This window comes from Palaemon carinicauda, chromosome 15 (assembly GCF_036898095.1).
Source record: "Palaemon carinicauda isolate YSFRI2023 chromosome 15, ASM3689809v2, whole genome shotgun sequence".
In the NCBI taxonomy this organism is placed as follows: Eukaryota; Metazoa; Arthropoda; class Malacostraca; order Decapoda; family Palaemonidae; genus Palaemon; species Palaemon carinicauda.
Genome location: NC_090739.1, coordinates 48195642 through 48220641, shown reverse-complemented (window position 1 = coordinate 48220641; position 25000 = coordinate 48195642). Strand labels below are relative to the sequence as shown.

Below are 25000 nucleotides of genomic sequence, written 5' to 3'. Positions count from 1 at the left end.
ATTGAGCGTAAAGATTATAAAAAACGTGTGTAACTTCAAGAACAATCACCACTTTATATAACTAAATGCAAATATGACCCTGAAATCTATCAACAAATTGTTTATGTTATCATGTGCAAATTAGCTGCCACAGGCAGCAACACCCTTCCTCTTTCAGAATAAATAGGAAGGAGTGTGCGTCCTTTAAAAGCAAAGACAAATTCATAATAATTGATTTGGGCCATAGACGCTGGTGCTTAGGAAGCCATTCAGCGTCTATGTGACACTAAGGAAAACCCGCCACACTTTTACAATGGAGCAAAAGACAAAAGGGTCTACAGGTCGCTCATCAATGGCAGAGATAAGGGACAGTGTCAGTGTCCTAGAGACTAATCATATGTACACATGATCAGCACCCAAGCCCCTTCTCCATCTAAGCTAGGACCAGGGAGGGCCAGACAATGGCTGCTGATGACTTAGCAGGTACTGTAGACCTATAGGCTCCACCAACCATATCCCTCCCCTCATTCTTAGATCACAAGGATAGTGAGGTTTCAGACGCTACAAGAAGGTATCGAACTTGAGCGAGATTCGAACCCCAGTCGGGTAGATTACTAGGCAGGGACGTTTCCAATAGGTCACTTCAACCCCCAAACAGCAAGATGGAATACAGGAAGCAGAAACAGATATATATTAAAAGGCGACAAAGTGAGTACAGATAGGGTCCAAAGGGGCAGTGCAATGACCTTCAAGTAATGTCTACAGTGCACCACTTAACATGCACTGACGGCAGTAGCCCCCCAAGGAAGAAAGCTTAGTTATGCTCCGTTTTCGATTCCACTGACTTTTCTGGTTTTATTTTCGCAAATTATCCCATAGATTCTTAAACATTGATTGCCAAAAATGTCAGACACCTTAAATGCAAATGAATGATGAAAAGATAAAAACTGGTGACTTATTACTGTGTATGTGTGGAAAGAGGCTTTAGGGAATAAGAAAATTAATGGATAACAGAGTGACTAACAAATTATCGCTTGTGGAACGATATATCAAGTGTTTTGAGTGGTTGCTTTTCTCAAGAAAATGAGATGCAAAACCAGAGTTAAATGATCTCAGAACATAAAAACAGGAAATTCTCTTAGTGAATTCTCGAAAATGGAACAAGGAAATTCACCATAAGAGTGAATTCCAGAATTTTTATCAATTCTCATTTATAAGATTTCTATTAAAGCTATAACAACTACCCTTATTTTCATAAAATAATTAATCAAATTATTAAAAACAATATTCACTTAATGATACTTAATCAAAATAGGTTTTGCAATTATTCTAAGTTTAATTCATACCTATAATAAATGACAGGTATGATCTGAAACTTAAACACTTGTCTATAAGCTCTTTGGTCAATGCTTTCTACCCTTTCTGAGTCATGAAAAAAATATATTCCAATTTTGTCATGCAGAGAAAAGCAAATTTCAATCAATAACCGATTCTTCTCACAATGAGTCACCCAAAGTTATGATATGATGCTGGCATACGTGAAAGCATAAAGCGTTCTATTTACTGTACGATGTGGTCGGGTTCTTACTCAGTCATCGTATCAAGGCTTTATAGGAAACTTTTCGCTACTATCGTAAAGTTTGATAACTAGTGCTTTTAGACTTTTATTAACTTCAATTTACACAAATTGAAACAAATCTTTGTTCAAGACATTAGTTCCAATAAATAATAGTTAGAACCAGTAACAGCAAAAAATTTCTACATTTCCTAAAACTTAAATGTCACATTCAGACATTCGGGCAATACCACTTCAAAGATTTCCTTATTTGGAAAATAAATTGCATAATTTGAGCGTAGTGTAGAAACAAATTGTAGGATTATTGCTTGAATAATATATTGGATACAACAGCAATTATGAACAAGGTGTTACTTATATGTGTAAAATTCTTGCAATAAAATTTCTGAGGGGAAAAAATAAAAAATTGTGATACGAATGAACCTTTCGGAATCTCTTATGCAGTAAAATATAAAAGATATTTACGTGCTACTGGGAAAAAAGAAAAAAAAAAAAGATCGACGCCATGGCTTGCATAGCAATAGGAAGATTTTCTATCATTTACTTGAAGTAATCCTAAAAAAAAATACGTTTTCACCAGCGAAATGTCAAATTATATAAACTTCTCTTTATCTAAATTAGCGTTATTAAAGCTTAACCTCGTTTTTATAAATATATTTCATATACATCAAGTAAACACGCACACATACACACACACGCACACATACATACACACACACACATATATATATATATATATATATATATATATATATATATATATATATATATATACATATATATATATATATATATATATATATATATATATATATATATATACATATATATATATATATATATATATATATATATATATATATATATATATATATATTTGTGTATGTGTAAAGTGTGTGCTATCAGTTTTTAAATAGATTTTCGTTAGAAAAATACCGTTATGAAAAGTATTCATTTCCACATCAACAAAGACAAGAGAATCTATAGATTTAGATATCTCGCACAACAGTTCACAGGAAAAATAAATCAAGCATGATTTGACTTACAATAATCAATAATAGTTTTCATAAAAGGTTTCTTTTTTCTTCAAGGCCAAAAAAAAATATAATTAAAAAAAAAGCCATCAATGAAGTACTTATTTCAATAAGGAGAAATGAAAACGAGACAAATTCAACAATATATTTTTGGCAATACAATTATAACTTAAAGAGAATTAATGGATCTGTCAGCCATGCAACAAAAAGAAAAAAAATATTAGTAATTCTTTCATTTGAACAGAATCAAAAGTTCATTAAGAACAAGGGTTTTCACAGCGTAGAAATTCACCCATTTTTATGGTATGATTTGAACCACCAGTGTTTTACTTGACATTTCTTCGATTTAATGTAAATATTATAATAATTTATTCTATAACTTCGTAGTTCCTGTCTGTTATCATTGAAGAAAATTTATGCCTTCTGTGAATTTCCAGGAGGAATCGAAATTTTAACATTCTTCCGATTTATCTGTATCTGGCTTTATTTTGTAAAATATTCTTCATTTGTGATCGACTGATTAAATAAATTTCCAACAAACACTAAATCTTGAAAAAATTGATATTTTATTCAAATCTTGGAATCATCATTAAAACTATTTCAATGAAAATAAACGAAAAAAAACATAGAACATTGCCTTTTATGGAGATAATTTCTATATATGAAAATCATTCCCTTTTGTTATAATATATTAGTTCCGACTTATACTACAAAACTATTATAACAAAAATAATATAAACTACACTCTGAAGAAAATATGTCTTTCTTAACACCTGTTTCATGTAACAAATAATACTTTATTTTAAGCTGTACTAGGCGATAATTGTTTGCATCGGTGTTTTTAATCTTAACTAGTAAAATACTGCTTAACAGATGGACAATAGCTCCAACTCTAGTTACAGTTGTTCGCATATCCTTAACATTGAATTGAAGTCATCATCAATCCTAAAGTAGATTATATATTGAAAAGTGTCCTACCCTTGTTTTCTACCATTATTGAAATTTCATTTCCAATATACATGTTAGAAGCACTTTACAATCTTAATCGCCAAATGTAACTAAATGGAAAGGTGGCTTTTAGTCTTTTTACCCTTTATTACAAATGCATACTTGAAAGTAACAAATGCGCTTACATCCAATCCAAGACTAAAAGATAAAAGGTGGATGGGAGGAAGAGGAGAAAACTATTGTAATTATAGGAAACAGGGAGCCCACAAGAAGGATGAGAACAGCAGACCCTAGAGGTTGAGAGAATGGAATGACCACCGAACCTAAAGGTGAAATGACTGTCAACTCAAAAGTACTTAGTGTATTCAATATGGTGACCTCATAAGTATGACGATAATGAAGGGGAAAATGAGCTTGGTTTCCCTCCCATTGAGGTCTTAGCAACAATGGCCAACATAATACTTGAAGAAAAAACTAAGATCATTTTGCAACAAAGGAAAAATGGATCCCGAGAAGAGAGAAAAGCACGAACGAGGATTAAACAACTGACTAAATTCAAGCCTGTAGAGAAGCGACTCAAATAAAAATACACCTCGAATACGAAGATCTTAAAGACCAAAATCGAAGCAAAAGAATTACCTCTATAGATTAATTAATTTAGTTCGGCAAACTTTCATAATTCTTTTATGAAACTTGGAATGTTATATTTATTGCTCGAGTTACTTTACCTAACACGTGCAGACTAGCTCAGAGAGCTGATCATCTCCATTCTATTGATATATTTTGATAATACCGGGGAATGTATCAGCTGTATTGCTTTTTAATATACGATGGACCTTTGTGATTACATTAAGAATACACTATACAATAAAAATCAGTAAAGAATTGAAGAATATAATCTCAGATAACCCTTCCAAAATCCTAATTCAAATATCCTAAAATGTTTAACATTATTGGCCAGCAACACACGTTTCTGTAAATTAACGAGGTTTTCATTGATAAATACTAAGGAATTTATGACAATTTAAATAAATACAATTACTTTCTGTTTCTGTAAAGGCAAACTTGGATACTACATCCTTTAGTACAATTTTTACAACTGAAAAAATTAAGTAGCAACTACTGAATTAAACAAAAAAGAATATATTTAGAAAATTAAGTAACGTACTCTGTACTATTTGATGACCATTTCTTTCTATTTGAAAATAAAGTAAGAAGACGAATTGATAGACTTTCAATGGCCCATCCAATCACGATAACTTTCGCGAAATTCTTCACGTTCTAATACAAATACTCGTGAATATCAAATTGCCCAACTGAATTCAACACATTAATATTATTATGATTTCTGAATAATACGTTCATAATTTCTTTAAATGAACAGTAAATAAAGATTTTTTTGGAAAAGCGGAATATCCAACAATCAAATGTAGAATTCGCAATGGAAAAAGAAACTAATAATGAGATTCATATCTTATGTTCTACAAGAATATCGTTCTAATAAGCTTGCTATATCTATCTATGGTAAAATAACTTATGGTACAAACTTTTTGAGAGCGTGATATTAAGTTCATAATAAATGCATACTATCGTAAAGTCCCAGCACGGAACCATTTATCTCTAATAAATCTTATTCTTTTTATAAAGAAAATCACTTTTTAATACACTAATTTATGAAAAGGACATTAATAATTATATATATTATAGCTTAGTCAGGAATTTATTAAGTTCAAGAGTCACATAAAATAATGCGCATAAAACGCTCGTGCATTTCAGATGCATGTATTATTATCCTTACTACTACTACTACTACTACTACTACTACTACTACTACTACTACTACTACTACTACTACTACTATTATTATTATTATTATTATTATTATTATTATTATTATCATAATCTATAAGTCCAAGGGCTCCAAATGTTAAAAATAACCCGGTGAGGAAAGAAAAATAAGAAAATAAATAAATAAATAAACTACAAGAAAAGTGATGAACAATTAATATAAAACATTTTAGAACAGTAACATTAAAATAGATCGATTTCCAAAGATGAAAGTGACAAGGTGTCATTAAGCATAAACTCGAAACCGTCGAAGATCTTATATTTATTTATTCTACTAATAAAGACCGTCTAAGTGCATTTTCTATATTTTCCAACTTTCACGTTTTCTTCTTCCTTTTTTATGGTTTTGTTTATTCTTTGTGTTTGTGTACAGGCATTTATGTAGTCAAGTAATTGTATTACAACAATGTATTAATGTACGATACGGTTCTGTACGTGGTTTTACTACTTTTTTTTTGAAAGAAGAAATAACTCGAGGTGGGCTCGAAACGTTACTGGACTAATTCTAATATCATTGGTTATTAACATCTCTACTTCAAACGGCTATTAACCTCTGAAATGTTTAGCATAATGAAATTTCAGTATTACGACTTACTATACCAATATTTTAATAGCAACATACTAAGGTGAAATTTACAGTTTATTAACTATACAACAATAAAAAATCTATAAACCATCCCTTCTAGCAGGGTAAACAGATGCGCCCCAAAATCACATCCTTCAAAGTAAAACGAAAACAAACTTCAAATGAACTAATCACAAACAAATCCGGAAGAAGAGGGGAGGAAGGAACCTGATCTGCACAGAAGCCCAAATAAGGGATAAAGGGGATGAAAAATGTAGAGGCACATCTACGAAAAATAGTCGTATTAATTTGCGAGAGGAGATATGATACAGAGGACGCCCATTTAATTAAGCTTTCGCAATGAAAATTGGGGTGAGGTCTTAAGCCAGGGAAGATTGATTTTATAAAGGAAAGTAAAATCTGTAAAACTCTGGGGTCTCTTTTGGATTAAAGTTGATGAGAGAGAGAGAGAGAGAGAGAGAGAGAGAGAGAGAGAGAGAGAGAGAGAGAGAGAGAGAGAGAGAGAGTGTGTGTTATTCCCATAACGGTCCATAAACTCTGAATCATTTCAATAATCAAATTTAGTGGAGTTAAACTTTTGCTTATAAGAAACGGGACAAGAATTTAGTGTTTTTCTTTCGCCAGATAATAATAATAATAATAATAATAATAATAATAATAATAATAATAATAATAATAATAATAATAATAATAATAAGGTATTAAGAACTCGAAAAAAGGCGAAAGAGGTTTATAAATCACAGAAAACAAACACTGTGAGATATGAACCGCATCTGATTCACACACGCTCGTAAACTGTAACTGCGTTTCCCTTTTTTTATTTCTCGCTCTCCACAGCTCTACGATGCACTGAAAACAACTTGTTTATGCTTGCCCTTATATACAGTTGACTGTGAATTTTTGTGACATTCTTGTTCGGAACTCGTTATTTGTTGAAATAAAGTCGGTTTCAGCGGACAAGCTCCCTCCCGTCTTCGCACTCAATGCTGTGCCATACTGTTTGATGATGCCACCCTCTGACACTGACTCTTCTATGCACACTACATTCCATGAAACTACCAGCCCTTCGCCAGTACAGTGGCATTCACTTGGTTTCAGCTCCCCGGGGTTCAGCTATGCATAAAGGAAAGGGATGACTCGCTCAGGAACCAAAGCACACTATATCCTTGCGCCGATCGCCCCAAGGACACTTTCCCGGAAATCTCAGATTGTCTTTGTGACCAAGGGGACAACCCAATAGCATACGACTCCGTCAAAACATACCTCCTGGAGCAGTACTTGCCATTGCCAGCCGCCCGTATAGGCAAGCTTTTTCAGCTCTTTCAACAACCATTCGCTCTCCCACAGGGATATGACTAATATCGCTCGCCTGTAATCTGCCGCAAACGGCTCTCCTCGGAAGGTGAACCTACTTCGTGCCATTTGGGTACAATGCCTCCTGTACACACTGCCATCCCAGATTTCGATATTTTTCCACCGAAGGTTGTGATGACTAGAGTCGACACCCTTATGAACAGCTACTTCACTACCTTCAAGACTTCCATCAACGCTTCCACTCATGGCCAAGAGAACAACTATTCAACATTCCACCAAAGCTGACGTCATCGTGGTAGGATGGTATGTGGTAAGACACAGATGCCCATTCCATGATGTGCAGATGCGGCGACAAAGCCACCCACCACCCACATATGCCTACAGCTAGCTCACACCCCCATCCAACCACCTCTCCAGCTACTTTCTGACACCCATTGGCTGCAGTCAAGGGCCAAAAGATCTAAGTAGGCCATAGCTTGTGGCAGTTGCCTCCCCTATCACTAATCTTTTCTTTTAATGTGATGTAGGTACGGATTTTTTTGTAGATACTGGTGTTTGCCGTTCTCTTCACCAGGGCCACTCTCCAGGATACGATGTGCCTGTCATTCTCTTTTACCATAGCCACTCTCCAAGACATGGCGTAGCCAGTCTAGGTCAGCAGACGCCTGCCTGATAGCTTCTAATGGATCTGCAATCCCCACCCATCAGTATGAGACCCTCACATTATCATTTGGGAGCCCCAAGTGTCGTCTCGTTGCTGATGTCACATTGTCAATCCTCGGTGCAGATTTCCTTTCCTATTTACATCTCCTGGTTGATGTTGGTCACCAATAGCTAGTCAATGCAGACCCCTACTCGTCAACACAATTTCAATCTGCCCCCTCTAACCTTGCTTTCCACATCAGCACACCCAAAGATGCCTACACCCACCTCATCATGTCGTACCCAGAAGCCTTCCATCCAGAACTTTGCAAAACACCCACGGTTTCTGTCAAACACAGTATTTATCACCGTATCAAGACGATGGGACCCCCAGTGTTTGCCAGATTCAGGCGTCTGGCACTGGATCGTTTGGTAGCAGCTAAACACATGTTCACCCTAATGCAAGAAATGGGCCTTATGGCACCGCATCACTCCTGAAGGAGTCCACCCCTTCCTTGAGAAGGTAGCAGCCGTTCAGAACTTCTAAACGCCCTCGAACGCCAAAGCACTGCAAGAATTATTGGGCATGATCAACTATTGTCACTGAATCCTGCCAGCCATCACCAACACTCTTGCCCCCCTCTACGCCTCCCTTGAGGGCACGTCAGAAGACCTCAATTGGGGTCCCCTTCAAGAAACAGCCTTCTGCAATGCAAAGAATGCCTTATCAACTGCTGCTTCTCTCATTTTTCCCATGCCACATGCCCCTCTCTATCTCTCCACCGATTCCAGTGACGTCTCTATTGGTGCAGTACTCGATCATGTGGTCAACAGCTTGCCCCACCCATGGTCCTTCTTCTATAGAAAACCTTAGAAGGTACGTCCTTTGTCATTTGCACGAACCATATGCTTCTGGTGCATGCCTTCACTCGACAGTTCAACACTTGGTCCCCTGTCAATGCCGACATCTCTCCGCAGTGTCTGAATACAATGGCACCCTTCCACACATCCCTGGGAAAATTAATCACGTTGTCGATACCCTGTCAAGAAACACGTTGGCCGCCAATCACTTAGGATTGGATTATAAAGCTTTGGCAGAAGCCAAATGAAAGGATCAAGAGTACCAAAACGGTAGAACATGCTGCACATCCCTCCGTTGGGAAGATGTTGCCCTTACTGACTCCAACGCCACCCTCCTCAGTGACGTTAGTACTGGTAGACCACAACCATGGATATTAGCTCCCATACAACAATACATGCTTGATTTAATTCATGGTCTTTCACGTCCATTGGACTGATCTACTGCACAGCTACTGAAGATGAAGTTGACTTGGCATAGCATTACTAAGGATGCTAAGGATCGGTCCACACCTGAACTTCATGCCAAACTTCAGAAGTACATTGATATAAGGATTCAGGAGTGGGTACCCTCCCTCAACTTTAGCACCACTTTGCCCACATTCATATCAACATAGTAGGTCCCCTACCAATATCACAAGGACATCATTACCTGCTTACCGTCACTGATCAGTCAAATCATTGGACTGAAACCATCCCCATGCAAACTGCAATGTGTACCTCATCTACATCAGCTTTACTCTCAGGGTGGATAGCAAAATTTGGTATCCCTGAGCATATTACTTCTGACAGGGCTACCACTTTCACCTCTCAATTGTGGACATCATTAGCAAACCGCCTACAATCCTGCAGCCCATGGAATGGTGGAATGTTTTCATTGCACCATCAAAACAGCTTTGATGTCCTAATGAAATGACTCTAACTGGTTTAATCAGCTTCCCCGGGTCCTCTTGGGACTAAGGACCACTCCTAAAGACGCCCTGGATGTCTCGGCAGCTGAAATGGTGCATGGCAGCCCTTTGGTCGTCCCTGCCAAATTTTATTTCCGTCTGCAACCTAATCCCACAATCTCCAGTTCCTATGTCATGTTGTGGGAAAATTTACTCCATTCCGCCAAACTTACAAACCCCAGCAAAGCAACACACCAAAAAATTTGTACATGTCATCGCACATTTTCCTGTGCAACTACACTAGCAAGCTACCACTAATGCTCCTTTACATATGCCCTTTCCTTGTGATTCATCGCACACCGCACCCTACTTCACATGCATGTCTTTTTTAGGGGGTGGAAGGAGCCACGCACCGCATCTGTTTCACACTCGCTCGTACACTGTAACCTTATTTCCTTCTTTTTTTAATATATATATCTCACTCTCCCCCATTACTGATAACAACCTGTTTAAGCTTGCCTTTAGATGCATTAGTCTGTTTGAATTTTTGAGACATTCTTGCTCGGAACTGCTTGTACATAAACTCGTTATCTGTTGAAATAAAATGATTTGCATTAATCTCATCTCTTTGTTAACAACCACCATGCACAGATGACTACAATACCAATTCTTGCAACTCAATTACTATTGGCCTTCATTAAGCAGTAGCGGGATTTTTGGTGCCTGAGCCGCATCGTATGGCTCATTCAGGGAGCAGACTCCCCTTTAATGCAACTGTTGATGGACGAATAATAGGGAAAAGGAGAGAGGTGGAAAGAGAAATGAAGGTCCCTTTGAATGAAGAGGAAAAGGATATAAAGATATTTTATCAACTAAATCCATATTCAATTTTGTGATGAAATGAATCAAAAGTTACTATGAAAATAACATCAATATTTTAAATAAGGATGGACGATAAGAAAACATTTAGGTTTAGTGGTCACTAGTACATGTAATGTATTAACAAATAAAAGGACGTTTAACTAAGTCCTTGTATGACCCAAGGAGAGAGGTTGGTCTTTAAAGTTCCCAAAGAATGGAAGTACCAAAATGAAAAGATAAAGAGATGAGCTGAGCTCGGCAGAATTTGTTGAGAGGTGTTGCCCTTAAGGTACGAAAGACAAATTTCAAAGTATGCTACAGATTTTTTTTCAGGCATAAGAACGTTCGTGAAAAGTTTAAAAAAAAATAATGGCCGGCGATAAAGATAAGGGAGAATGTCGAATGGAGAAAATAATATAAATCGGAAGTCTGCTTAGAAACGATTACACTAATAGCTGTGAAATGCATCCGATATATGAAAATTAATAAGTTAAATTTTCCAGAAGGCAAAGTGAAACGGTAATTATATAATATAGTATATTTTTGGTAGCTTCTGAAATTTCAATAGTTATCCACGATATTTCATTTTATCATCAAAACATAACTACATTATATTAAGAAACGTTTTACATATCATTTGCTTATGATAAATATTTAAAATATCCCATTATCACATACCTAAAAATGTGACTGTCAGTCTCGAATTAACATAAAAAGTTTGTTATCAGAATTTCTTCCCCCAAATATTAATGTGGTTATATCACATAATCCCAAAAATACATGTAAGAAGTAATTATTAAAATGGCTAGGATTTTATCTCGTTGATTTGCATACGATACCGTAAAAATAGCTTTAATAGTTAATTTGAATTTTCTCAACAGAATCCAACCGCATTACAATAGCTTTCTTTTCTCTGAAAAAAAAGAAAAAAAAAAGTGTGACAGAACTGGTTACATTTCAAGTCTTCTTTTAGTCAGTATATGGCACCTTTAATCTATTACAAGTGATTCATGGATATATTCAATTTCACATTCCCTCTCACTTTTTTGAATGACCTATTGATGAATTTATAAAATGCTCTGCCATTTGAAGAAGGATAAGCATTTTCTATTGCCGATATTTCCGTCATCCAAATAATTGAATATTTATCGATATCATTTTTACTGGAATGTTTTGGTTACGTAATGCTTTCCTGATACAATCTATTGCTAAAACATAACACTTAGCAGTAATATAAGCTATTTCCGGCACAACTGAATGGCACAATTAAACCCAATTGAACAATAATATCGGGCTAAACAGTTATCGTATTATTACACTCCTTAAACGAGTCACAGCAAGCGCTAAATAATAAATGTACTTATAAATCAGAATCGACTATATATACCGTAGTATCTGTCATCATCCAAAGTTCAGCGGAGGTTCAGGTTAAGTATTAAAGAGAAAGTAAGGATTAATTCCAATGGGTTAATCATCAATACTTCCTCTTGAAGTGTTAGATATCTTTAATATTGCATGAAAACTTAGTTATCTATTTTTTTCCTCTATATCTAACCAAGTATCTTGAAAAATTTCAGTTTGAATCAATGGAACCAATACCTACGATTTTAGCAGTGTAAACCTCTGAAACAAATTAACTTATAATCTCCCCTACCTAATCATTAATCAATACAGAAGTATTTCCAAATTTCTGAAAAGTAACAACTAATTAAGATCTCAAACCTTTGAAAATTAAATTCGAAGCATTAAGAGAATTGAAAACCATTAAACATGTTGAGTGGAACCAATAATAGTACTACATTATACAACAACATACTGACAATAAAAGCATGAATTTTTGCTGTTCCATGAAGTAAGAGACTTCCATACCTTGCAAACAAAGTTGCAAGGGCTGTAAGATCATTATACAAACGATAATAAAAAGAGAACGTGAGCAAGGAAAATTGGAAGAGGTGTTCTTGGAGAAAAACCTATATTATTCATAAGTATGAAGAAGAGGAGGAAAAACAATTTTATCAAGACCACGAATAAGGAGGCAGATATATTTCAGCAGGAAATCTCATTTGATGCAAAGAAATAACAGTGATTCATTGCAAACTTAAAGTATGCATGCGTGAAAAGATAACTTTGGATACGTAACTTACCCTTCCCTTTAACTAGAAAACGGAGGCGACTGAATAAGCAAACCACGGTTTAGCAAAACGACGTTTCAAGAAGACATAAATTTCAAGCACTGCAGATATGACACCAATTATATGAAGTGGTGCCAACTCAAGGTTAGAGGCGGTGAAGTTTCAACACGAATGAAAATTGATGACGGTTCACCATGAATGATCATTAAGCCATAGCAGTCATGGAGTGGATGAAGTACGTGATGGAATAACAATCATAGATTACGGAAAACCCGTCCCAACAAATAACTTCACCATTAGCTTACCTGTAATCTTAAGCACAAAGAAGTTTCTTCTGTATGGTTAATGGTTCGAAGAATAAACATCTCTCTTTCTTTATGTGTGTGCGTCATTTCACTTACTACAACTAAAGAAATACTTTCTTGACATCAAGCCTCTTCAATTAGTATAACCTAAATGTAAGTTAAGCTTGTATGAATATTAGTATTAAAAAGTCCATAGATTTTCATCGATCCTCTACTTAAAAGAACTACATGTAAATACACCTGAGTCAATTATTTCGATAATATTTGTTAATCATATCACTTTATATACCGTAATACACTACAATAACTCCTTCAGACTTTCTCATTTCTCTTCTGTGGACTTGTACAAGTAAAAATTCAGAAACACAAATACATACTCACTATGTATGTATGTGCATGACAGCACATAAGATTTTCACGAGCTATAATAAGAAATCGAAACCGTTCATCCAGTACCCGTTGTAAGAGAAATGTAGAAATGTAGGTAGTAGGCTGGCTAGGGCACCAGCCACCCGCTGAGATACTACCGGTAGAGAGTTAAGGGGTCCTTATGATTTGGCCTGACAGTACTTCATTGGATCATTCACTCTGGTTACGGTTCACTTTCCCTTTCCTTACACATACACTGAATTGTCTGGCCTATTCTTTACATAATTCTCCTCTGTCCTCATACACCTGACAATACTGAGATTACCAAACAATTCATATTCACCCAAGGGGTTAACTACTGCACTGTAATTGATCAGTGGCTACTTTCCTCTTGGTAAGGGTAGAAAAGACTCTTTAGTTATGGTAAGCATCTCTTCTAGGAGAAGGACACTCCAAAATCAAACCATTGTTCTCTAGTCTTGGGTAGTGCCATAGCCTCTGTACTATGGTCTTCCACTGCCTTGGGTTAGAGTTCTCTTGCGTGAGGGTACACTCGGGCGCACTACTCTATCTAATTTCTCTTCTTCTTGTTTTGTTAAAGTTTTTATAGTTTATATAGGAAATAATTATTTTAATGTCGTTACTGTTCTTAAAATATTTTATTTTTCCTTGTTTCCTTTCCTCTCTGGGTTATTTTCCCAATTGGGGCCCATGCTCTTATAGAATTCTGCTTTTCCAGCTAGGGTTGTAGCTTAACAAGTAATAATAATGATAATAATAATAATAATAATAATAATAATAATAATAATAATAATAATAATAATAATAACACTTTGATAAGTTAACGCATAATCTGATCATGCTTTATAAATAATTTTTATATGGGTATGCCTTGTTCCATTTCATAATGGTATTGTGATTATAATGGTTGAAATGCGTCATTTCACTTACTACAAGTCTCTCTCTCTCTCTCTCTCTCTCTCTCTCTCTCTCTCTCTCTCTCTCTCTCTCTCTCTCTCTCTCTCTCTCTCTCAACATTGCATTGTGATAAAGCATGATAAAGAAACAATAGTAGAGTTTTTATACCTTGCTACCTTTAAATTTATCTTTTGTTCGACAAAAATAGCTGTTTCTCAAATATAAGAAAGTCGATTTGTTTTAGTGTGTCTTGCAATAAATATTTAACAATGGGAGCGAAGCACCCAAAGGAAAAACAATAAGGGGCGAAGGTGCTTCACTATGACGTGAACAACCAAAAAGTTATATGGGAAAGAAAGTGAATGACAGGAAGCGTAGCTGAGGGAAGAATATTTCAAAAAAATACTACATCAACAGAGCTTAACTTCCATTCCAATGAGAGAAAAACACACTCACATACACACACACACACACACACACACACACATATATATATATATATATATATATATATATATATATATATATATATATACATATATATATATACATATATATACATACATACATATATATATATATATATATATATATATATATATATATATATATATATATATATATATATATATATATATGGCGAACATAGCACTCAGAAGTATTAAGAATCCTAAACAAGGAAAGATAATCAATTTTAGGAATGGAAGGAATCCCTTAAGAAAATATCTTATTCTCAAAGCTCTATCTCTCTACAGACTCTAATAATTAGGTGAAGACTGTTAATGCTTTTAACTGCCATTAACTTCATTATCTCTGGAGGGCATTAACTCTTTGTAAGTGGGTAGTTAACCTCGTTTTCTTCCGACCACCCCTATTTCCCATTGGGCCCTCATACATCAGGTCTGTTTTCCCTAACGCAAAAAACTAGCTAACACTGACAAAAACATTCATTGACGTCAGTGAAAACTAGTTTTATCCCTCTCGAGTTTTGGAATGCATATAAAATTTTGAAATACCAAAAAGCACATGTTACCTTAAATTTTAATATAATTTAACTGATCTTTGCAAGTACTGAAAATGAACTGGGCTTCATTGGGGTGTCTTAAATGTATAGTTGGACACATAAATTCCTGGTTAACCTCGCTCTGTAAAAGTGCACCTAGCCACACCCTTAAAGTGCGGCGAGTTCCTGTGTTTAGCATCGGCCACCACCTCTACCATCTCTCCCTATACTATCTGTTTGGTTACTCGCCGCGAAGTAAAGGTGTAACAGGGTGCACTTATTCGGAGCTAGGTGTGCCAGGGGCTATTATGTCCAACTGTACGTATCATACTTGAAGGATTGTAACTTCAAAAGGAGTTGTCTGTTATTCTTCGAAAGATGGGTCAGTGTATATGTAATACTGAACAACGAATATCTTTAGTAGCACGAAATGTTTCTAATAAACCTTTTCATGTGAAAATACCTTAAGATTAATTAAAAAATTATCTAAATAAAAGTATTAATCCCTAGATTTAAAAACAAATAATTTGTCATCTTTTAAGAAATAAAATAACATGAAAATATTATATCTTGAAGCTTTCCTACTTTTGCATTTCAAGAGTATTCATGTGTGTAATCGGAAATACGGAAAACATATTGAGATTCTAAGATGTTATCTAAATGCAAATGCGAGTATATGAAAATTGAGAGGATCTTAAAAACTTAATTTGGTCGTCCGGAGCATGAAGATCGCTAAATCTTACTGAAGGACATTTCATCGTTGTGTTAATTTTTCATCTTTTTACACAAAAAAAAAGTTCACACACACACACACACACACACACACACACACACATATATATATATATATATATATATATATATATATATATATATATATATATATATATATATACTGTATATATATATACAAACACACTTTCTGAGTGAATGGGTTTGTGCATCGCTATGATAAGAAAAGCTATAGTAGTTAAGGCCACCTTTACTAGGTTGGTTTGCTGTGAGCGATCCGACTGGAATCTCCCACTATCACCAATCTGCAGTGACTAGCGTGGTAATGAAAGCTTGCCAAATCCACAAATGTTTATCACAGCCCTGTCTTGTTTCCAAGTCCCTAGAAGCAGTGAAACAACTACTCAAGGTAGCAGACAGCTACATTCCACTGCAGGGGATGCTAAATTTTTCTGGGCTAGAACAGGCGACCTTTGGAAACTGAACCTTGCAATACAACTTTAGAACCGTGTCTATAGAAGAAGATCTTGCTGTGTTACTAAAAGAGCTGAAAGAAATAAATTGGGATATAATAGGTTTGATTAAAATTAGAAGAACTGAAAAATCTTATATAGAAATAAAAGAGGGCCATACATTTTGCTTCAGAGGACAAGGAAGAAACAAAGAAAATGGAGTGGGTTTTCTAATTAATAAAAATCTTGCAGATACATAGTGATATAATTACTGGGTGAACGATTAAACTAAATAAGAAATATAAACTGAAGATCATTCAAACGTATGGACCAACAACTTCCCATACAGAGGAAGAATTTTTTTTTTTATGATGATCTGGAGATCTATGAAAAAATATAAGACTCAATTTACATTTTTGTTTTGGGTTATTTTGATGCGAAAATATGTCAAAAGCAGAGAGGAAAATCAACAGTAGGTAAATTTGAAGTACGTACAAGCATTGGCAGAGGAGACATGCTTGTATAAACCATGAACACCTTTTATAAGGATGGTGAGAAGCCATTATTTTAGATCTAAGGAAAGAGAGAATTTTTTTTTTAAGAAAGACAATAAACAATCCTGTAATAAGAGCAAGTTTAGCAATACAAAATAGGTATTCCTAGCTACATGATGAATTGGAAGCAAGTTATTAATGAACAGTAATTTAACACAATTTATAATGGAATCAGCACAAGAGATAGCAGAAAAAGTTTCTAAACAAGATCAAGGAAAACTATCAGAAAAGACCAAAAAACTTACAAAGAAAAGATGGGAAATGACGGTAAAATAAAGAAAAGGAGATGAAATAGAATTAGCAGAGCTATCCAAAATAACAATCAAACTAAAAACCCAAAATATTCGTAAACAACATCAAACAAAAATTGGGGAAACACTAAAGAAAGGAAGAAGCATCAAATTGATGAAAAGAAGACTTGGAACAGGACACCAACAGATGTTTGCTTTAAAGGGTGAAAATAAAATTTTTATCAGCAATAGAGATGAAGTGATAAAAATTGCATAGGATTGCTATTGAATGCTATACAATAGTGATACAAGAAATAACTTCACCAATAGAAATAATGAAACACCTGAACCGGTACCAAACGTAACAGTAGTAGAAGTAAAGAAAGCCTTAAAAGGCATGAAAAGAGGCAAAGTAGCAGGAGAAGATGGCCTGACAATTGATTTACAGTAGTGCTAGATGGAGGAGATTTCATTGTAGTAAAACTTACTGAACTCTACATCGAATGTCTGCAAGAATACTCTATACCTACAGCTTGGAAAATCTTTATCATTATACTAAATCACAAAAAGGGAGACACAAACGACATAAAAACATTTACTCTCCGTGATATATAAAATATTTACAAGGATTATATTAGGCCGAATAGAAAGCCAGCTAGACTTTAATCAACCAAGAGAGTAGGCAGGCTTTAGAACTGGGTATTCAACACCTGATCATATCTATTGTAATTAACCAGCTCAAGGAAAAATCAACAGAGTATGACAACCCACTATATATGACATTTATAGATTACGAAAAAGCCTTTGATTCTGTAAAAAATCTCAGCAGTAATGAAAGCTTGTCAAAGATAAAGAATTGGTTATCTTTTGTTAGTACACTTTGAGATATGCATACAGTAAGTACAGCAATACTAAAAGTACATAAAGATAGTGAGAAAATTCCCATCGAGAAAGAAATCAAACAGGGAGACCCCATCTCTCCTAAATTATTGACATGTCTAGAAGTTTTTGAAAATTTATATTGGAAAAATGTAAGAATTAATATTAATATTAACAACTTAAAATTTCCTGATGACATAGTTCTATTTAGAGAATCATGGTTGGAATTGCAAAATATGATAAAACCCAGGAATAAGAAAATCAGAAATGTAGGACAAAATGAATATGAGTAAAACTGAGATAATGTTCAATGAAAATGCAGAGACAACAAATAAGGTTTATGAACAAGCCTCTGGAGACTCTTAATGAATATACGTTCTTAGGACAGACAGTCAGTGTTTCTCCAGGACATGAAACCAGAGTTAAAAGAAGAATAAGCATGGGATGGAGAGTTTTTGGTAAATAAAATGAGATTATGAAATGTAAAATGCCACTTTCTTTAAATGACATGGTCCTACCACTATTAACTTATGCATCAGAAACTTGGAGCCTTACTAAAGCATTAAAACATAAGCTAGTTACAACTCAAAAAGCTACGGGATGAATAATGATGGGAATAATACAAAAAAAGAGCAACATGGACATGAGAGCAAAGTAAAGTAGAGGATATTCTAACATATAAGAAAAAGAAATGTACATGGACAGGACTTATAATGGGAATGACAGACAATAGATTGACATTAAGAATAACATATTGGGTCCCAAGAGATTGTAAACTAAGCAGGGTAAGGAAGAGAAGACGATGGAATGACGACCTAAGAAAGTTTGCAGGTGTGGACTGGCATCGAAAGACCATAAACAGACGCAAGTGGAAGGGCATTTGTTCTGCAGTGGAGTAGTAATGCCTAATGATGATGATAACTGATTTGATATATATATATATATATATATATATATATATATATATGTGTGTGTGTGTGTGTGTGTGTGTGTGTATATGTGTGTGTATATATATATATATATATATATATATATATATATATATATATATATATATATATACATATGTACATACGTATAAACATGTACAAATGTAAGGGTATATGTAAATGTGGACATGTGTGTGTATTATAGCTACAAAATAGAATTGAAAAGGTTTGATTGAACTTAATATTTTTATCTTATTTTTGACATCAAAGCATTTGCAATAAGAATAAACAAACAAGAATATCGCATTTATAGAGGGAACGGGATCTATAAACAGTCAGTTTCCTAATGATTTCAGATAAGACCAATTTTAAAAAAAGAGGATAACACAAGATTACTGGAAAGCATATCATGGCTTAGATTCTATTGTGCCCTTAGATAAAGGTAATTAAAAATTATTTAACAATATTTCTTTAGTTAAATTTATTCATATGGATTAATGTCCTTGTCTCTAATCAACCAATTCTGCGACAAAATCTGAGCCCAGGAGAAAGCTGTATAGACACCCGAATTTAAAATTTTCTTTAATACACAGATATGTGTCTATAGTAAAAGTAAGTTTTAGTTTAAAAAAGTGTTCAAGTGTGTAGCAAAGATTTATAAGTGTGTGGGGAGAATTTATAAAGAACTGTATATTACATTATTCTACTGTCATTGTCATTGCCAAAGCTATTCTTAATCAACATGCTTTTCAATGTACAACTATATTTACAATACCTTAATATCTAGTTGTTGCTTTTTTTTCCCAAAGGGGTATGACATCTAAAATACATTCATGAAATGGTAAAAGTTAAAATGTATTTTATGCGTACTTTTTTCTTTAACTGAACACTATAAAACGTTTTCTTATATATCTATATAGTTTTCTAAAAAAAAAGAAAAAAAATAGCGATAGCAGAGATTAGTGGTAATTTCTTACATTTTGGTAAACTCGCCTTCTACTCAGGTCTGCATATTCTTATTGCTTTAAGGTACATACAGGATAATACGGGGCACAATCAGAATAATACAAAAGACTACATTTTTTAGAATGTCTTTAATAGGAATGTAGGTCATGTGGAAAGTTATTGGTTGGTTCAGTAAAGAGGGGCTCTTTTATACCAAAAAGTGCAAATTTCAGGGTATCCCACCACTTATGATCCTGAGTTGCACCATAAACGGTTTCTTTGATGGCTAAATTGTATTAATTTTTAGTTAAAGCATAAACATTCTGTGCATCGGCGCTTAACTGGATATAGTTATCCAAAGATAAATCTGATGCGTTACCAGCCCAAAGTTGGTAAGCCTACTGTTTCTCCAAATAAGCGAATCTACAGACATCATTGAATGAAGTTTTGTCTTTCGTTCTGCATTCTGACACACCGAAAGGGATATGCATGTCAATGTTCTGCAGTTCTTCTAATTTCACCCAATCCTATTACAACCCAAACTATTTATTTTAGTTCTTCTGGTAACACAGCAAGATCTTCCTCCCTAGACAGGTTCCTGACGTTGCATGTTGCAAAATTCAATTTCTACAGGTGGCCTGTTCTAGTCACACACATACACATACATACATACACACATAAACGCGCGCGCACACACACACACACACACACACACACACACACACACACACACACACACACATATATATATATATATATATATATATATATATATATATATATATATATATATATATATATATATATGTGTGTGTGTGTGTGTGTGTGAGTGTGTGTGTGTGTGTGTGTGTCCAAATTCCTTAGCCACATCCTTGAGCAGTACATGCATTTCAGTACATGGAGAAATAACTATGAACATAATTATTTTCATTCTTTGATAGATTATACAGTAACGCTTATTTTGTGAAATAAATTAGTCTATCTCATCTTTCTATCAATATTATATTTATTATTTTTATTTATAATGTAGTTTCAGACAAATTTTTCCTGCCTAGCAATGAAAAAATCTCATACATTTAATAATCTTTAAGAGTTGAGAAAAGTTATTTCTGAAAAATATAATTCTGGGAATGTTAAACATGAGCAACTGCAATGTAAGAACAATCAAAATCTTTAGGTTTGTTTATTAGTATTTGTGTAAAATGAAAAATACTACTCTCTTACAAAGAAATGACATTGCTTGTAAGTCTTATAGACTGTTCCAAAAGTGGACTAAAAAAAACAGCAAATTCTTAAGTTATTATCTCTAGTGAATTTTAATGAAGTTCTAAAAATTAAAATAAATATCTTCATAGATATGACAAGGAAAATTCACCAGCAATTATATTCCCTTTTTTATAGCGCAATTCAAGGTATGTCACAATAGAACAAAAACTCAGTTCGCTTCATATTTCATAAGAGTAAAAAATATTTTTAAAATTCCCTAATTCATAGAAAGCTGAAGGAATTTCACAGGCATTTGTTTCCAGCAGATATTTCTCTTGTTTTTATATTCAAAATACTAGGAAATGAAAAAAATTATTACATTATTTTGATAACAAACAATACCATATTTTTAGATAATAAAAATTTAGTAAGCATTTACTTGAGAAAATATCTTTCAAATATAAACTGAATAATGATCTCAATCTCATGACACCGGAGAGTAAAATCATGAGGCTAACTGCCATAGAATCAACCAAGCAGAGTTCTTCCATCACTAACGATGCATTTGCCTATCTTTTTCCAGTTATCTTCTTAACATAAATCCCCGAATTGACTTTTAAAAGTCAGATGACCTTACACTAGCGTGGTAAATTGAAACCACGTACAAGCAAGAATCTTTAATAAATCAAGTTGATACTTGGAGTATTGGTAAAAGTATAGATTTGGGAAATTTGGGTCACATGCCCAGTTCTGGGCGGGAGAAATCGTTCACAGAGGGGGTGCAATTGGTAGGGGGGTGGGCACCAAACCATTTCATTATGAACTAAAGTTAAAATAAACAAAGTTACTTCAAATTAAAAAAGTTGTTACTTCAAATAAAAAAAATAGGTTATTCCCATAGATATGTACTATTTGTTTTTTGTTGATAAAAAAAGTGGTCCAACTAAGTCTGGACATTGTAAGATAGCATAAAAGTTCATATGCGATTGTTGAAAATACCTGTCTCATATAACATTTAAATACAGCGTTTTTCTGTCTAGCTGATTACACGGTCATACTTTTTCATTCAAGGAAAACTAGTCTTTTAGTGTTTAACTTGGTTGTGGATCATTTAGGGGATGATGATAAAAATTGATAATAATTCCTGCATCAATAATGTCGGTATATCATTATCATCATCACATTTCGTCCCTGATGGGAAAGACTAGTAGAAAGCGATTTATATTTAGTCGACCAAAATTGTGTCAATGATTCCATGACACTCAAAAGGCCAATTGATTGACTTATGCGTGATACTTTATTAGTTTATGAATTAGATTACTGCTCATTTGAGATGCCATTGAGAGATAAGTGACAGTGTACTAATAAGTATTGTTAATGATGAATGAACATTTCCTTAATTAATTGAGGCTTGCTACTTTTTAATCACGTGAGATAAGAATTAGAGATCTCTATCGAACATATTCTCTGAATGAAAAGGGAGGGATACAATTATTGCGAATAGGAAAACCTTTAGTAAAAACAATTGGAATGTGATGTGCTGTACTTGGAAAACGAAACCCAGGTTATTGCAGCAACTAAATTCCTTTGAAATACCTTTAACTTTGTGTTACAATAACAGTTAAAAAATATATATTTTCGTTTAGATAAGTGAAAGTTACTAAGTTGCTGACCTCATGGAACTCGTCTTAATTATATTTATAAAAATATGAACACAGTTACCTGCAGTTTTCTTCTCATCATGGATATTTAAAGAGATCTCCTTCACCAAAAATCTATTAAGAAAATATTCTATTGCGATTAATCATTCTTTTGATAGAAAATGACAGTAACAGACATACGGAGATTGATGAGACGTTGCACCGTAGGGGGGGAAATAACTGGATGGCGCATCCGTTTCTTTTCTTAATCTCTAGAAGTCAGTATCAAAAAGTAATGTTTTGGGTCTTTATGTCTATCCGGCAATATATAATCATGAAAAAATGAAAGAAGTCTGACGAGAACAGGGGATATAGTCGCAAAGATGGGATATAATCGAAGTTTACAAATGATGGTAGCTAGAAAGAACAGGTTAGTCAATCATCATGTAAATCTTAGACGGTAGAAGTATCTTTGCAAATAGTTTTAAAGTGAAAAATGGTGTCTAGGGATGAAAAACTGTTATTACCAAAACCTTCTACCTTCGTGTGAAGTATGAATGTTGAAGGAGGAGGGAAGAGAAATATGGAAAGTGATGGATGAATTGTTTGTCAAATGTGCAGTTTGAAAGGATCAATGAAAAGTACAAAAGCTAACATAGCTGAACATTGGGAATACTGCGAAAAATAGTAGGTTGGTCAAATGGAGAGAAGAGTGATTATTCACCTCATTGGGTGAAATTTTCTAGTAATAGGAGTTAATACTGAATTAAAAAAAAAAAGAAAAAAAAAAAGCGCGCAGTTAGGATTCACTTGTTAGGGAACTTTGTTTGAGTTTTTTTTTCCGAATTTACAATGGGAGAACGATATAATCACTTTTATTTATGTTGGAATCTTGCAAATACAAATCTTTATAACTATTTTCTATCACAACATAACAATCGCATGAGATAAATATCAAATTTTAATTCGAGTAAAATAAATTCTTCATTCCGTTTACAGTAGTCTGCCAAAAATAAAATAGTAAATATGGATAATTACCATTTAGCAAAAATAAAAAACAATCCTTTAGCTTCGACAGCAAAATTCTAAGAAATAATAAAGAGAGAGAGAGAGAGAGAGAGAGAGAGAGAGAGAGAGAGAGAGAGAGAGAGAGAGAGAGAGAGAGAGAGAGAGAGAGAGATAATATTGATAAAATATCAATAACAAAAACAGAAGAGTGTATGGATATATACAAATTTCTCCCTCGTAAATAATGGAGACAGAATCTATCTAAAAAAGGAAAAAAAAAGGATATAAATATTCAGCGACAAAGGGAAAAGTTCGACCGTAAAAAAATCATGATGGATGAGGCAGTGAGACTACCATCAGTAGTCCCAATGGAGAAAAGATTATACTCATCCAAATTGCGTTTACACTATTTTCTTTCTCTCCATCTATAAAAAATGAATCTACTTATGCATACGACATAATCTATGAGAGAGAGAGAGAGAGAGAGAGAGAGAGAGAGAGAGAGAGAGAGAGAGAGAGAGAGAGAGAGCCGTTAAATGAAGTGATATATATTATGTTAAAAATTAAACTCAATATCAAAAGCCAATAACATTTCATTCTATTACAATATCATATATATTCAAAGTTCGCAGTTTCATAGTGTAGCCTACCACCATATAACCTTAAAATCAAGGGGAAATACAAAGTAACTAGTTATTTAATGAGGTGTCTATACAAAGCTTAGAATCTGTATAAACCATCTATTTCTCTTAATTATCATATATGACTTTAATAAAAGAATATTAAGCTCAAATCATGAATCCGTGGTATATGGCATAATGCAGAGTGCAGTTTGAATGGCATTAGGGCTGGCGGATTATACTCCATAATCTCATAGTTGGGCTTCGAAAATTTTTTGAAGAGTGGCTTCTCTTATCATGAAGCACCAAGATGTATTCTATATTCTCAAAATTCCCGTCAAGTGAAAGAGGACACCGATAATGGAAAACATACGTAATTTATTTTGCTTTAAAAAATTCTCATCTTTGGGCAGGTTTATAATTTAAGATTAGTTTTCTGTATCTGATTAGCATTTAGAAAAAGGCCATGCTAAACGAAACGCCATTGCCTCGAGTATATGTTACAATGTTGCAAACCACACAAACAAAACTTACATAATTAA

General features: G+C 34.1%; 1 protein-coding gene across 2 annotated transcripts in view; it reads right to left on the bottom strand.

Moving 5' to 3' along the window:
* LOC137654605 (probable G-protein coupled receptor CG31760) overlaps positions 1-25000 on the bottom strand; it is a 1168850-nt gene that overhangs the window by 280577 nt on the left and 863273 nt on the right. The gene's annotated exons all lie outside the window — the stretch shown is intronic.